This window comes from Loxodonta africana, chromosome 27 (genome assembly GCF_030014295.1).
Source record: "Loxodonta africana isolate mLoxAfr1 chromosome 27, mLoxAfr1.hap2, whole genome shotgun sequence".
In the NCBI taxonomy this organism is placed as follows: Eukaryota; Metazoa; Chordata; class Mammalia; order Proboscidea; family Elephantidae; genus Loxodonta; species Loxodonta africana.
In genome coordinates, this window is record NC_087368.1 from 22,678,329 (window position 1) to 22,694,054 (window position 15,726).

The 15,726-nt window shown below is 41.5% G+C and overlaps 1 protein-coding gene and 1 long non-coding RNA gene across 3 annotated transcripts in view; both read left to right on the forward strand.

The window, feature by feature from the left end:
* LOC100669970 (ubiquitin-conjugating enzyme E2 E2) overlaps nucleotides 1-15,726 on the forward strand; it is a 351,147-nt gene that overhangs the window by 170,636 nt on the left and 164,785 nt on the right. The window lies entirely within an intron of this gene.
* Nucleotides 1-15,726, forward strand: part of LOC135228759 (uncharacterized) — an 87,219-nt gene that overhangs the window by 49,184 nt on the left and 22,309 nt on the right. For both annotated transcript variants that reach the window (XR_010319585.1, XR_010319586.1), the window contains exon 4: nucleotides 1-15,726. This exon is cut by the window's left edge and continues 16,134 nt beyond it; it is cut by the window's right edge and continues 22,309 nt beyond it. This is a non-coding gene — a long non-coding RNA (uncharacterized LOC135228759).

A 15,726-nucleotide genomic window follows, 5' to 3' on the forward strand; every position in this document is an offset into this window, starting at 1 on the left:
GGACAGGGAGAGTTGAGGGGTGTCCAGGCTGTTGACTGGGGTGACTGTTGATAATGGGGCCATCCATTGAAATGCAAGAGGAAGAAAAGCAAGTCTGACTGGACTTGGGTGAGTTCATTGATTAGTGCCTTTACCTTTCTGTTTAAACCTTTATGTAGGGACTTTTGTGGCCCATGGTATTCATTTTAGGGCGTTTTAAAATGTGCATAATTCTCTTTTTTGGAGATACCGTTTTATCCCCAATGCAAGTCTAAATCAAATTCCTTGTCAGTGTTGTCTCTGATGCCATGAGTTGGTCACCCAAAAGCAATGACTTTTCTATTGCGTTTTCCATAATTAGGGCCGAGTTAAAATCTAAGTCTTTAAAAAAATGACACTTTTCTCTATAAAACTCTTCCCATTAAGAATCTAAATGTTGTTTAAAAAAAAAAAGACTCTAACCTGAGTATAAAACTGGGTCGCTTAAAAGTCCTTGTGGGTTTAAGTTGACTACCTGGAAGGCGGAACCAAAAAGAGGAGACAGTGTTAGTCTTTCCCATAGTCAACCAGTTCTCAAAGATTTACTAATGGGTTTTTCATTTCTCTTTCTCTTGCTGCCTTTTTTGATTACCTTCTTCTTTGGCGAAATGGTGCAGCATACTGGAATGGGCAGGTCAAAACGACCTAGGTTCAGATCCAGTATCTGTCACATACTACTTCTGTGGCTGAAGGCTGATTTATTTAACTCTCTGAGCCATCCTCCATTTTTCCGTCTGTAAAATGGAGAGAATAATACCTACTTGGGACAGTTCTGGAGGACTGGTGGTGCAGTGGTTAAGAGCTACAGCTGCTGACAAATGATCAGCAATTCAAATCCACCAGCCACTCCTTGGAAACCCTATGGGGCAGTTCTACTCTGTCCTATAGGGTTGTTATGAGTTGGAATTGACTCGACGACAATGGGTTTTGGTGTTTATGAGGTTATTGAAGAAGTGAGAAAGGAGATTTAAAGAACCTATTCATTTAATACATGTAGGAGTTCTTTTTTTTATTACTGTTGCTGCTATTATTAATAATAATAATTTTGGAACCTTGGTGGCGCAGTGGTTAAGAGCTCAGCTGCTAACCGAAGGTGGGCAGTTCTACTCCGTCCTATAGGGTTGCTATGAGTCGGAATCAACTCGACAGCAGCAGCTTTGGTTTTTATGCATCAAGTTCACCATAATAAAGCTCAAATAAGTTCGTGGTTTATGGATTGCTAGGGTAAAAGTTTTGGTTCAACGGGAGATTGGAACTAATCCTTAAAATGAGATTTCTAAAAGATTATCCATGGGGTTCTCCCTGCTGACCCTGTGACCAGGGTAATTGAGTTGGCTGTAAGGAAGATGGAATGAGGAAACAGTTCTCCTGCCAGCTTAAAGCAAATGTGTGTGCCCGGAGGCATGCGTGTCCAGCCTTGTTGGAGACAGTGCTTTAAAATTCAGCCGGCAGTACTCGAGACTTCCCTGATGATGAATTGCCTGCTAAACTGTGCCACAGAGCATTCCACTTAATTCACTTATCTCTCTTGGCATAATTTCTATAAAGTCAGTGCTCTCAGGTAGGGAGGGGTGGGGTGGAGGTCAGCAGGGAAGCCCATTCCAAATCTTAAAGTGACCGTTGTTAGTGGTATTTTTAATTTATGGGCTGTTTTCTCCCCAAATTCCTCAACTGTTTCGTAGACATTTTTTTTTTTTCCTTCAGCTTCACATACTGTAAGATATTCCCCAAAGAATGTCACCAAGACAGCATGTTCTCATTTTTTCTCTGGAGAGCCCTGACTTTCAGAAAGGCCTGAAAAAGAGGGCTTGACTATTGATGGAAGTGAGTATCAAGCTTCATGCCCTTCCTTTCTTCCTCCCTTCCTCCGGGAGCCTCATCCAAAACTAACCTGTTACATTTTTTTTTCTGTATTTCTTTTGGAAAGAATTGAAAGACTCAGGTGAGAGCTGAGGGAGCCTGTATAATGGCAACAGCCCTAGGGTCAGCAGCTACCTGCCAGTTTAGCCCTGGTTCTGACCTTCCTCCCTTCTATCTCAGTGGCCACATATAAAATGATGTCTTGGCATCATCTTGATGTCTTATTTAATTGAAGGGTTGTTTTTGAAAAATTTTAAGCTTTAATTGTGACAAGCCTAATCCTACACATATGCAGAGAATTAAACCCCCATATGCCCATCTCTTAGCATCCACAGCGATCAGTGTTTGCCATATTATCTCACCTGTTCCCTCTGCATCCATCCCCCTGCCTCATGCTGTTTTGGTGGCGTGTTTTAGAGGAAACCCCAGTTGTCATGCCATTTCATTTCTACACTTTACTGTACATCGCACATAAAACCTCTCGTATTTCAAATCTTTCACTTCTGCCTCCCTTTACTCCTCTTAGAAGTAATTACCAGCAGCACAGAAATCATTTTTATTAAATCTGTTTTGTAAAGATTTCTGATTCTGTACTCCTCCTACTTTAGTCATTCTTCTTTTGAGTTTTATGGAATCCCTGGTGCATACGAGAGCCTTCTGAAATTAAATGCAGGTATTTGTGTGTGCCTTTGGAACTTTCTGGTAGGGGCATGAAGTGACATTGTTTTGAACGTCTGGCAGGAGCCCCTGGCCCAGAGACTTGGAGGCTGGATAAGGAGCATGTAGGGCTCCTGACTGCAGCCCTGCATTAATATTATATGTAGAAGATAGTGTACAGGTGATAAAGAACCAATAAAAGTACAGCAAGACATCAAATGATAGTCTCTTTGTAGTGTCAGATGGAGCTAGTTCTGCCTACAATCCTGTATTTAGTAAAATAAGACCATTTAAAAAATACACTATAAATAAATGCTTTATACACATTTTTGGAAAAGATTATTTAAGCTCATTTATTTAGAGCTGTTAGGTGCCTTCGAGTTGGTTACGACTGAGAGCAACTCAGCGTACAATAGAACGAAACACTGCAGGGTCCTGCGCCATCCTGACAGTCGTTGCCATGCTCGAGCTCATTGTTACAGCTACTGTGTCAATCCATCTGGTCGAGGGTCTTCCTCTTTTTCGCTGATCCTGTACTTCACCAAGCATAATGTCCTCCAGGGACTGGTCCCTCCTGATCACATGTCAGAAAGAATGTGAGATGAAGTCTCACCATCCTCGCTTCCAAGGAGCATTCTGGCTGTATTACTTCCAAGACAGATTTGTTCAGATTTATTTAGAGCTAGATATGGTTTGTGTGTGGCCTCAGGATCAAGTTATCAGTCTCTTCTAGTGTTTGTAAAGAAATAATGCTTTTCTCCTTTTTTTGTGCTGATGAAAATATTTTCAAAACAAAGTCATTTAGTGTTGATTTGGACTGGGTACTTTAGTTGTTAGGGAGCCCCGGGTGGTGCCAACGGTCAAGCACCTGAGTACTGGCCAAAAGATTGGAGGTTTGAACCCACTCAGAGGTGCCTAGGAAGACAGGCCTGGTGATCTGCTCCTGAAAGATCACAGCCCTGAAAACCCTATGGAGCAGCTCTGCTGTGCACACATGAGGTCTCCATGAGTCGGAATCGACTCCATGACAACTAACAACAATAACTTCAGTTGTTCAGAAAAAAAAAAGAATTATCTGAAAAGCCATTAAACCAGGGTCACACTGGACGTCCAAATCTGTAAATTAGTGTACACGCGGCCACTGCGTTCCTGCAGCACATTTCCCAGTGGAGAGTTCGATATAATTTAAAGCTTGCTAAGTGTGTTAACCCATGGTAAGGCTTTAGGTCTGCTGAAGTATATGACTCTCTGATGGCCAGCTCTTACAGCTCATAAATCTTTGTGTTAAGTTGTACAGGATCTGACTTAGAAATGAGTTTTTGCTCATTTTACACCATACTTGGAAATCGGGAGCAGAGTTTTGACAGTTGTGAAAGCTGCTCAGAGGAGCAGCACCCACCATGGACTGTAAGTACAAAAGAGTCAAAATTAACACAGTAACTACTGGAGCTCTGTAGTTTCATTTTCTTTTCCTTTAGAAGGGCACTTGTTAATAGGTTTTGTTCTTTTGCTTTACCAGAAAGTAATACCAACCACGAGCAAATGCGTGGGCCCTTGATGACATTCCCTCAAAGGTTATAAACAATGCTGTCAGAAGTCAGCATTGATTTTTGTGTAACTCGAAGAGTGGATCCTTGGATTTGGCGAAATGCTTCTTTTCTATTTTCATGGTAAACTGTTACTAGATCTGAGCAGCCACAGCACCCAAAGAAGATTAATAGCTATTATACAGTGATGAGTGTGGTTCATCACACTTCATGATTAAAGAGGATGATACTGATGGTGTCATTTATTGGGCTTCATTTTTGACCGTTGGCTTGACTTGCTCAGGAGTAACAGAAAGCAGATTGTTTATATCATCTGAAATGGTTTCTTCTGTGCGCCTGTAGCACATTTCGCCATTTAACACAGCATCGCTAAGGTAGGAAAAACAGCAGAGAGGAGAGAGTTACACAGTTGGCTGTTAGAAAACAGGTATTGAATGACAGAGTGAGGAATTTTTTTTAATATATAATACTGAACCAGAAATCAATGTGGTTTACAGGTGAACATGAACACAATCAAGTAGTAGGATGTAGGTAGAACATAAGAACCCTAGGGTAGAATTTTCTAGAAGTAGCCTTATAGCTGCTCCCTGATTAACATGCTCTTACTTGGTTGGAAGATAAAAAGACAACATATGGTTTATCCTAAATAACTGTCTAAGGCGACTGAGAAAATGATGCGGTGTTCATTTCTGTTTTCTGCTCTTACTGCTCTGTGTTCCTCCTTGAGAGGCTGTATTAGTTTCTTAGAGCTGCCATAACAAAGTACCACAAACTGGATGGCTTAAAACAACATAAGTTTATCTACGTACAGTTGTGGAGGCTAGAATTCGGAAAGCAGGGTGTTGACAGGGCCATGTTCCCTCTGAAGTTTCCAGGGAAGAAGCTTTCTTTGCCTCTTCTAGCTTCTGTTGGTTACTGCTAGTCCTTGGTGTTCCTCTGCTGGTAGCTGCATCGTTGCAGTCTCTGCGTCAGTCGACACATGGCCTTCTCCCAGTGCCTGTGTGTTCTGTGTCTCTGTCTCTAAATCTTCCTCTCCTTTCTCTATAAGGACACCAGTCGTTGGATTTAGGAGCCCACACTAATCCAGTATGACTTCATCTTAATTAAATCCAAATAAGATCACATTCACAGGTTCTGGAGATTAAGATTTTAACATATCTATCGGGGGAACACAGTCCAACCCACTGCACAGGACATGTTCAATGGTAAGCAGAAGGAGGTGTTTCCATTGTAAATTCGGGGCTATGGTTTTATTTCTTTTTAGTTTTAGGATAAAATTGTTAGTTGCCAAGTTTAAAAGTAGGTTCTCAACTCTCCTAAAGCATAATATCAACAGCAACAAAACACCCAAACTTCGTTGCTATTGAATCAATTCCGACACGTAGTGACCCTATAGGACAGAGTAGAACTGCCCCATAGGGTTTCTAAAGAATGGCTGGTGGATTTGAACTGCCTACCTTTTGGTTAGCAGCCGAGCTCTTAACCACTGAGCCACCAGGGCTCCAGAGCATGATGGGAACTTGTATTAAGTGAGGGGGTGATTCTACTTTGTGTAGAATGTTCTGTTTGGCTAAATTTGTGTGTGTGTTTCTATAACATTTAAAGTTTGAACCTTTAGGATATGATTCCTTGATTTTTCCTTGCTCATGGCCTTCACATAGATTTCCAGGACCAGGAATACACATCAAGAAAGTAAAGATAGGGCAAGACAGCACTAGCTGCCAGCCCTGTTTTTTAGCGTACTCAGAAAGTAATGACACATGTGTGTTAAGAATGTTCTAAGAAACCTTACAGTTTATTATGAGGATTAGAGTTAAATATTAATGTTAATTATGAAGCTTTTCTTTAAGCTTTTCTATTCTACTGAATAATCTTACCCATGCAATAACCCTGTGAGGAAAGTTAGCATATGTATTATCTCCACTTAAAATCCCAAACCAAACCCACTACCATCAAGTCGATTCCGACTCATAGCGACCCAATAGGACAGAGTAGAACTGCCCCATAGAGTTTCCAAGGAACACCTGGTGGATTCAAACTGCTGACCTTTTGGTTAGCAGCTGTAGTGCTTAACCACCACGCCACCAGGGTTTCCCATCTCTGCTTAGAAGATGGAAATACTGCACTATATGTAAAGAGATATTACGTATCCTGTCTAGTGTACTACATGGAGATATTATAGATGACATAAAAGCAGCAAACCTCAAATAACTCCTACTCTCAAAGCATTTATAATCTAGAGGGGGATGCAGACAGGTAACAGGCAATTCTGTGTGATGTAATGTTAATGATAGCAATACCTGGTGGGGTGCCGTGGTCCCAAACAGGGTGCTTTGGCAAAAAATGAATGAGAATTCTTGAGGAAAAACACTTAGAGAAGCATCTAAGACCATTCCCCCCGCCCCTTTTTTCCCCCTTATCTCCTCACCGTTTCCCTCCCTTCCCGTGGGACTAGGGTACAGTTAGAGAATTTTTAAAAGTTCAGTGAACACATTGAAAAACAAGAGTTAATCACTCTCAAGTACAGTATTGTTGCTGGAAGCTCAAGTGCAGATGTCCCACATCAAGAGCAAAGACACAAGGATAAGGCAAGACAGCGTCTGTTCTTGGGGGATTCAGAGAGGAGCCCTCTTTGTCCCTAAACTGTGCATGGCTGTCACAGTCAACAAGGTCCAGAAGCAGTTTGGCTTATGAGGAAGGGTCACCTGAGCCTATGAAGGAGGGACACCTGAGCCTATGAGGGAGGGTCACCTGGGTTTGGGCAAATTGAGCCCTGAAGGGAGGTCAGGGTCCTCTGCTCTGGATGCCCCGAAATCTGCTGGTCTTTGTTCCAGGCTTCTAGCCTTGGGGAGAGGCAAGCCTCCTCTACTGATAGTCCTTTGGCTCTTGCCTTTTGAGGAGGAAAATGAAGCTCCGCACCTGAGTGCTTGGAGATCTCGGGAGAATGCCAGACATCACCAGCAATGTCTATTTATTGAGAGGAGTTGGGCAGAAAAGAGGTTTGAGGTCAGATTTTTATTTGCTAAATTAAACATCTTAATTTTTCAATATTACACCTTAGAAGTACTCCAGGAGTTTCTTCCATAATGATGTTTCAAAAGCAGAATAAAAATGCCCTCACTCTTTCCTTGATAGCTATATTGATAACCTTAGGCGGGTTACTTAAATCTTCTGTGGATCATTTCCTTCAACTGTAAGATTGGGACTGAGACCGTGAAAATTCCGTGTTTAATGCAGTGATAGCTACCTTTTAATGGTTCAGTGGATGTTAACTATTGTTATAATTATGCATAATTTCGCTTTGATCATTGCCTAAAAATCTTTGAAGTATCTTCGTTAACAGTGCAGATTCTGACGAAAATTAATACAGATAGTCCCCAATTCACAACCTATTCGAGTTATGATGAACCGCACTCACAACTGCCCTTTTTTGGGGGGGACATTTTGTCGTTAGTAAAATGCACTACGTACAATAACGCAGCGTGTAATTTGCTGATGTTTATCATTCTCAGATGTTAACTCACAATGTTATGATTTACTGTTCAGAACGCTGCTCTGCTGTATAGGTTGAGTTTTCTAAACTAGATTAGGGGCTCCCGTTGCTCGAAAACACGGACCCAAACGCTGATTGCTTTGCTGATGTCAATACGCATATCTGGGAAGCAATGAGATGTTACCACTAAATATATGAAGGGAAAAAGAAACTAATTTTCTGGCTAGAAATGCCATCTCCGTCCTCAGGGGAGTTATTACTGAAACTGACAAAGTATCAGCGGCATCCAGCTCTTCTTCATTGTTGGAGTAAACTTTACGATTTGTGTATTTTTTTTTATGGATGTGTGTATGTATTAAAATATATCTGTAAGTTTATATGTAATGTTTCCACCCCCCAAAGACAAATAAAGATCAAATTTATAAAGATACTGATAATAAAAGGTAAAAATAATGAAAACTAAAAAAAAGAATGAGGTATTTGACCTACATCAGAACCGACTTACAAGAGTCATTGGAATGGAACCCCGTCATAAATTGGGGGACTACCTGTAATTCTAAGTGGAGCAAAAGTGAAGTCACATTTGCTAATCCACTGTGTGTGTGTGTGTGTGTGTGTGAAGAGAGAGGCTGCAACAATGGGCTTAAGCATAACAGTGATTGTGAGCATGGCGCGCAGGACCGGGCAGTGTTTGTTCAGTGGTACATAGGGTTGCTATGAGTCGGAACGGACTCAACCACACCTAACAACAACAGTTACAAAATTAGCTGTTGTGATGACTGAAATTCTTAAGGCAAACAATACATTTAGGTGACTCCTTAAGGAGCCCTGGTGGTGCTACAGTTACGCGCTTGGCTGCTGACTGAAAGATTGTGGTTTGAACCCACCCAGCAGCTCCTTGGGATAAAGACCTGACTGACAATCGGCTACTATAAAGATTACAGCCTAGGAAACTCTATGGGGAAGTTTTCGTCTCTCTGAGTCAAAAATCAACTCAACAGCACCTAAACAACAACATGGACCCCATATATAGCCAACTTGTGTTCAGTGAAGTGGCAAGCTCCCTAGAGATGGTGCAGGATAAATTACCAATTATTATAATCACTTATTTCAAGTAGATAGGCTGTAACTAAAATGTATGTAAATATTGATCTTACAACTAAGATAAATGCACGGTAGTTGTCTATAATGTCCGTTTTCACCCTCTTAAAATTTACTTGATGTGTATTTAAAGAAAAAATTATTGTTCTTGTTAAAAATCCTTTTGCCTTTTCAAGGTGCTTATTTGTCCAGTAAATCATGTTAGGAGAATATGTTTACAGTTAGTAGAAGCTTTCAAAGACACAATGCTTCTCAACTGATGTTTCTTGCTACAACTTTGAAAAGCTAAAGCTATTTAACTACTCTTTGTGAAGTTAAAGTTAGGCTGTTAGTAGGATTCCTACTGATTGATAAATAGTTAGAACAGTAAATTCAGACAGGAAGATTGGGATGTCAGTTCCGCAAGATGTTGGGAAAATGCAGTGAAGCTCAGACTCAGGACTTGAATTAAATTTGGCCCCCTAGCTGTTATTACCCTCGTTAACAGACCCAATTTCAGAAACAACTTTTCTTTCCTCATGCCTTTACTCTAGGACTCTGATAACGTGATGCCCTACTACAGCTCGTGGTGTGTGGTCTCGGGACCCCAGCATCAGTGTCGCCTGGGGACTCGTTAGAAATCCAAATTCTCCGGCTGCACCCCTGACTTGCGGAAAGTCTGGGCCTGTGTTGGAACAAGCTTTCCAGTGACTCTGCTGTAGCTCGGGTTTGAGCATTGCTGCTTTTTATTGGCTCTTAGCCAATTTGCTGGAAATTCAAATCAGGAAAAGTGGACAAATTAGAGGAATTACTGTTTTATAGATGGGGAGCAAAGATGCTTACTGAAGAGTTAAACTTCAGCACATTTTGTGGTGAACCCCTAGTTAGGTAGAAAATTCCCCTCGGCTCCATAGCAGAAACGAACTGTCAAACCATTAATATGAAATGTGTACATGTTTGATTTCTACGATCATATGATTAATATCCCTTTGGCCTTATCTTTTCCTGACGATATTTTAGTGATAAACCTTCAGGGTAGAGACTGAAAGTGTTAAATTTCAAATTCCAACTCTCGTCGTTGAGATCAGTTGAGATTAATATCTTTTTTGGCACTCCCCCCCACCCCCCAATAAAAACCTCAGCCGGTCTGCACTACTTTCAGTTCCCTGAACTCTGAATGCTCCTTCTTCACCTGTTGGGAGATTCTGTTCCCTCTGCCTGGAAATACCCCTTCCCCACACTCTTCCCCTTGGCCCGCTCATTCTTTAGATTTTAGCTTAGACATCACTTTCTTGAGGTAAATGTTCCCACAGATGCCTCCTCTTCCTCTTTGGTAACATGACACGAAAGTAATTGCCTGTATATTGCCCTACAGCCCCTAATACCCTGTAAGCTCTACAGGGCAGTGGTTGCAGCCGCAGAGAAATGGCCACTACCCTGTAGAGCTTACAGTGTATTAGGGACATTTGTGTTTTAAACCTGAAATATTTTTAATTAATCAAAACAAATAATAACAAAGCCAGAAAACCCAAATACCTTATCTGGCCAATCATATCGGCAAAAATTAAAAAGATAAAACCCAACTTGTCAAGGATTTAGGGATACAGGCATTGTCATACATTGTTGGTGAAATTGGAAATGGCTGGCAATTGGGCAGTATGTCCCCTGTGACTCTGAAATTTTGAAGTAAACAATTGCACAAGTGCCGTAAGACATTTGTCCATGGCTAGTCGTGAAACATTTTGTGTCGTAGTTGCCAAAATTGCCAGCAGTGAGGCGCACTATGGCATATCCGTTCAACAAAATGGAGCCCTGGTGGCACAGTGGGTAAGAGCTATGGCTGCTTATCAAAAGGCTGGTAGTTTGAATCTACCAGCCACTCCTTGGAAACCCTGTGGGGCAGTTCTTCTCTGTCCTGTAGGGTCACTGTGAGTCAGAATTGACTCGATGGCGATGCGTGTTCAACAGAAGTCATTACGATGTTTATATGTGTGTGTCTGTATATATAAAACCATGGACGGATTTGCATAATACGTAAAGTGGAGAAGTGGGGGGGGGGACCATTACATATGTCTCTTTAAAGGCGCTTTGGTGGCGCTAGCCTGATAACTGAAAGGTCTACAGGTGGAACCCAAGAGTACTTCAAGGGAGAAAAAACCTGGCGATCTGCTCCCATAAAGATTACAGCCTAGGAAACCTTATGGGGCTGTGCTGCTCCATCATATAGGGTCACTATGAGTCAGAATCGAATAGATGGCACACAACAACAATGTTCCTTATGTAAAGAAAAAATTCCAGAAGGAAACGTACCAAAATAACAATAGAAGTTATTTCTGGGCAACTTTCCCTTTTCTTATCTGTGTTTTCTGAAGTTTCCATATGGGCATGTATTTTTATTATTATTATTATTTTTTTTTTCTAAGAAAAGGAAGCCATATCAAAATAGCACTAAGTTCTGTCATAATCCATTGTTGTTATAGTTGTTAGCTGCGGTTTTCCAGTCGGTCCCTGACTCATGGCCACCCACACACAGTGGAATGAAGTGCTGCCTGGTCCTGTACCACCCCCGTGATTAGTTGTGGACTGGACCATTGTGTCCTATAGAATCTTTATGGACTGATTTTCAGGTCACCAGACCTTTTTTCCTAGCCCAACTTTGATGCTTTACTGAAACCTATTCTGCATTATAGCACCACGCAAACCCCCATTGACACATGGCTGGCGACTGCAGATTAGGTCCATTGGCCAGGAATCAAACACGTGTCTCCCTTACAGGAGCGAAGCGAGAACTCCACCACTGAACCAACAGTGCCTCTTCCTAATGCAGAAGACCAAAAGCGTGCCCGTGGAATTGATTTCAGTTCGTAGTGACCTGACAGGACAGAGTAGAACTGCCCCAGGGGGTTTCCAAGTATCGGCTGGTGGATTCGAACTGCTGACCTTTCCGTTAGCAGCCTTAGATCTTAACCACTGTACCACCAGGGCTCCACCCATAACCCAGTAGGCAAGGAGAATTGGATTTAAGAAGGAGATTTTTCAAAGGAAATTTATTTTAGCGATACATACAGAGGAACATTTTGGGGCTACCTGGTTAAGCCATCTGCTAATTTAAACTTTAGAGTGTTGCCGTATGACCCTAAACTTTGCAGAGACGTAAAGAATTTGCTCAAGCCAAGGCTACCCTTATGAATGCATGACATAGGAAACTATCAGCAGACGTGAGGGAGCCTTGGAAGTCTCCCTGCCTCCACATCCATCTCGCCTCCTCAGCACTCATGCTACAGGGCTTGAGATGGCACAGTTAGAACTATATCTTGAAGCTAAGCATTTTCTTCCTGTGGTCCTTTGTGACGGGTTCGTGAAGGGCGATGTGTCAAATCACTACTTTGTGTGTGTGTGTGTGAATTAGTTCATCAGCTTAATCTACTCCCCAGGGTGAGGGCTGCAAAGCAAAGAACAAAGCATATCAGAGATTTGAGGGAACAGAAGTGCTGACATCTGAGGCCAGTATATGGGGAGAGATGAGGGAAGAAGGGGTGAATACAAAACACTTTGCCTTTCTCTCCATTTTGCTTTGTGCTGTGTTAGATGGAAACGATTTACCAAATAATTAGTTGAAAGGAACGTGTAATTATGATAGCAGATTTCCAAATGATGAGTAAAGGGAGTGTTGGGTATAAATTTCATTGTTTTGTCTGTCTCCACCACTCGTCTATCAGTGTGTTGTACTGCGGTTATTTGTGTGTTGCTGTGATATTGAAAGCTATGCCGCCAAACAGTATTTCAGATACCAGTAGGGTCACCCATGGTGGACAGGTTTCAGTGGCGCTTCCAGACTAAGACAGACCAGGAAAAAAGGCCTGGTGATCTGCGTCTGAAAATTAGCTGATTTAAACCTTATGGATCACAACAAAACATTATCCAGCTCACTTGCTTTGGACATGTCATTAGACAGGGTCAGTTACTGGAAGATCACATCATGTTTGGTGAATCAGAGGGCCAGCAAGGGCAAGGGAGACCCTCAGTGAGATGGATTGGCACAATAACCACAACAATGGACTCAAACATGGCAGTGATGGTGAGGATGATGTAGGACCAGGCAGCATTTCATTCTGTTGTACGTAAGGTCACCATGAGTTTGAGTCAGCTTGATGGCATCTATCTATCTATCATCTGTTGTCAACTGATTTAGGTAAATTTAAGCAGATTTGGAAGCCAAATATCTCTCTGCAATGACATTTATCACATTCTCCTCCAGCGTCTCAAATCTTTCCGTCTCTTCTAGCTTTTAATACATCTTGGGGGAAAAAAAAAAAAAACATTTGTGTGATCCTGGTGACCTCTCTGGTCACCCATCAGACTTAGAGTAACCTTTTCAAAGCTCTCATTCTCCTTGATCTTTCTGTGCATTTTGCACTGTGGGGGATTAGCTCTTTCTTAAAACTATTTCCTTCCTGGGCTTCTATGGTTCAGTTCTTTCTTTGTGTTCTTCCTTACCCGTCCACTTCCTCTTTGACTTCCAACTTGGTTAGTCTTCAGTTCCCTAAACGTGCGTTCACCAAAGGTCAGTTATTGGCCTTTTGCTCTTCTTTTCATACATTCTTCCCTTTAATGGTCTAGTTTTCTATAAGGACTTAAACAGTTATCTCTCAACTCTTGCTCAAGTCTTTATCTTCATTTTTGTGTCTCTCAGCCCTAATGTCTCACTAGAACTTACTTCTTGGGAGTATCTTCCTGATGGATTTGGCACGCTCAAAATGGAAATCCTCTTTCTCCTAGTTATTGAGTCTCAGTAAAATTGTTTTCACTTCACCATCTGTTATATTCCTGCATTAAGTCAGACACAAAATCCTATGAATTCTTCACTCAGTTTATACCCAGTCACCCCTTTCTCTCCAACCTCATTTGCACTAGCCTCGTCCAGGCACCTAGCACCTCACAGCTTAGGTGACTTCTAAAAGCTGCTTGAGTGGTATTGCCAACCAGTGGTTTTCAAAGCTTTGCACTGTCACCATTCTAAAACACCTATTTCAAAGTTTCAGTCATTTGCAGTCTTACCTCTTTTATAAAATCAAAAATTTCACCTACTTCTCACTTATGCTTAGCAGTTAGTATATTTCCTGTTTTTTAGTGCTTAATCCTACCCTACCTGTACGTAACCATTTCAGGGACTTGCTGGTGTCCCCATTAAATCTCAAGCACCTGCCAAGTAGAATCGAATAACATGTTGCTTTTTTTCCTTGCAGGTACTTGTGTGGAATAGTTTAAGACCCAAATGTTTTGTGTTTGTGTATGTTTTCCACAAACGTCAGTTAGTGCTTCTCAAACTTTACAGCAGTCCATAACTTTTCAGAGTGCTTGTTCGGTGTGTTGATTGCCAAGCCCAAACCCCAGAGAATCAAATTATTTAGTATGAAGTCTGAAAACCACACACTGAGCAATGCTGCTTTTCCCAGAGTCCGTTACTTCTCGCAGACACCTGTAGGTAGTACAACTAGGAAATGCATGTCAAATGGCACTGTTATTGTATGTGGTTGTGTGTGTATATAGAATTTTTTTTTACAGATATATAATCTGCAGCAGTGATTTTCAAGCCAAGCTTCAGGGAATGCCAGGAGTCCGTGGATGCTTTCGGAATTCCACAGTGAACTATTTTCTGCCAAGCAGAGATTTAAACTGTTAGGAGCTCAATCATGGCGTTTATCTGTTTTACATGTTAGGATAGTAGGGAAGATTCCTTTGAATGAGGACTTCTGCTATGAAGAAAATTTTTAAAACAACAAAGTAATACAAAAAAAGTAGTAAGTGCACATTCTGTTATTCCAATTCCATGAGAAGGTGAAACAAATTTTGTTAAGTAATGTCTCATTTTAGTAATGCACTTTTAATTTATAAAGGGTGCGCCTGTTTCATGTTATGAGACAAGTATTAAACTTCTAACCTAACGAATGAGAAGCTATTTAGGACCCAAGTTTATTCTATTCCCTTGTTTTTTTTAATAAATAGACTGAAGCCTTTCCCAACTGTTTCAGTACTGGCTATTTCCTTCCATCCTCTTTTTTTGTCTTCTAGGGTTGCTGTGAGTTAGAATCAACTTGACAGCAACAGGTTTGGTTTGGTTTTTTTATGTCATATTTTAGTTCAGCATAGTATCTGACCTCTATGATTTGAAAAACAAACTCTGGCCAAAACTGTATTACAATAAAGTAAAATCATCCATCCACCAAACCAAAAGCAACCCCGTTGCCATTGAGTCGATTCCAACTCATAGCGACCCTATAGGACGGAGTAGAACTGCCCCGTAGGGTTTCCAAGGATTCAAACTGCCAACCTTTTGGTTAGCAGCCGTAGCACTTAACCACGGCACCACCAGGGTTTCCTCATCCCCCTAAGAGAAACTGATTTGTACTGAAAATTCCTGTATACAATGTTAAAACACATTTCAAAGAAAAGTTTGATGAAACAATACTGATCTGTGCATTATATGAGAATACATTGGTGACAAGTAAAGCAGAAAGACTCTTCTGTTACTGCAAATTGATCTGAGCCAGTTGGGTGACTTGGATTTTTCCGGCTCTCTTGGTAACTGCCACAGTCTTGCTACAAGTGAAGTGAAGTCTCAGACCAAATTCTGCCCCACCTGCAAACCTGTATTAGCAAGCAGGCACCAAAGTAGCCATAAAGCCCTGTTGCATAAGCCAGTAAATTCCCCGCTTTGTCCTTTCAGACATACTCTGACAAGCACCAAAGCAGGAAAATAACATTTTGGTGATAGGATCAGCGAACTCATCTGTCTCGTTAAGCATCAGAATCTTGTACTAATTTGGGGAGTGGGTGTGGTGCTAGGACAAGACCTGAAGATGTTCGTGACCTTGGATGCAACTGAAAGATGCTAGGCTTCTGGGCTTGCCATGTAATCCTACACCATTCATATAGAGAACCTGGTGGCACAGTGGTTAAGCATTTGACTGCTAACCAAAAGGTCACCAGTTCAAATCTACCAGTTGCTTTTTAGAAACCCTATGGGACAGTTATACCCTGTCCTACAGGGTCGCTATGAGTCAGAATCGA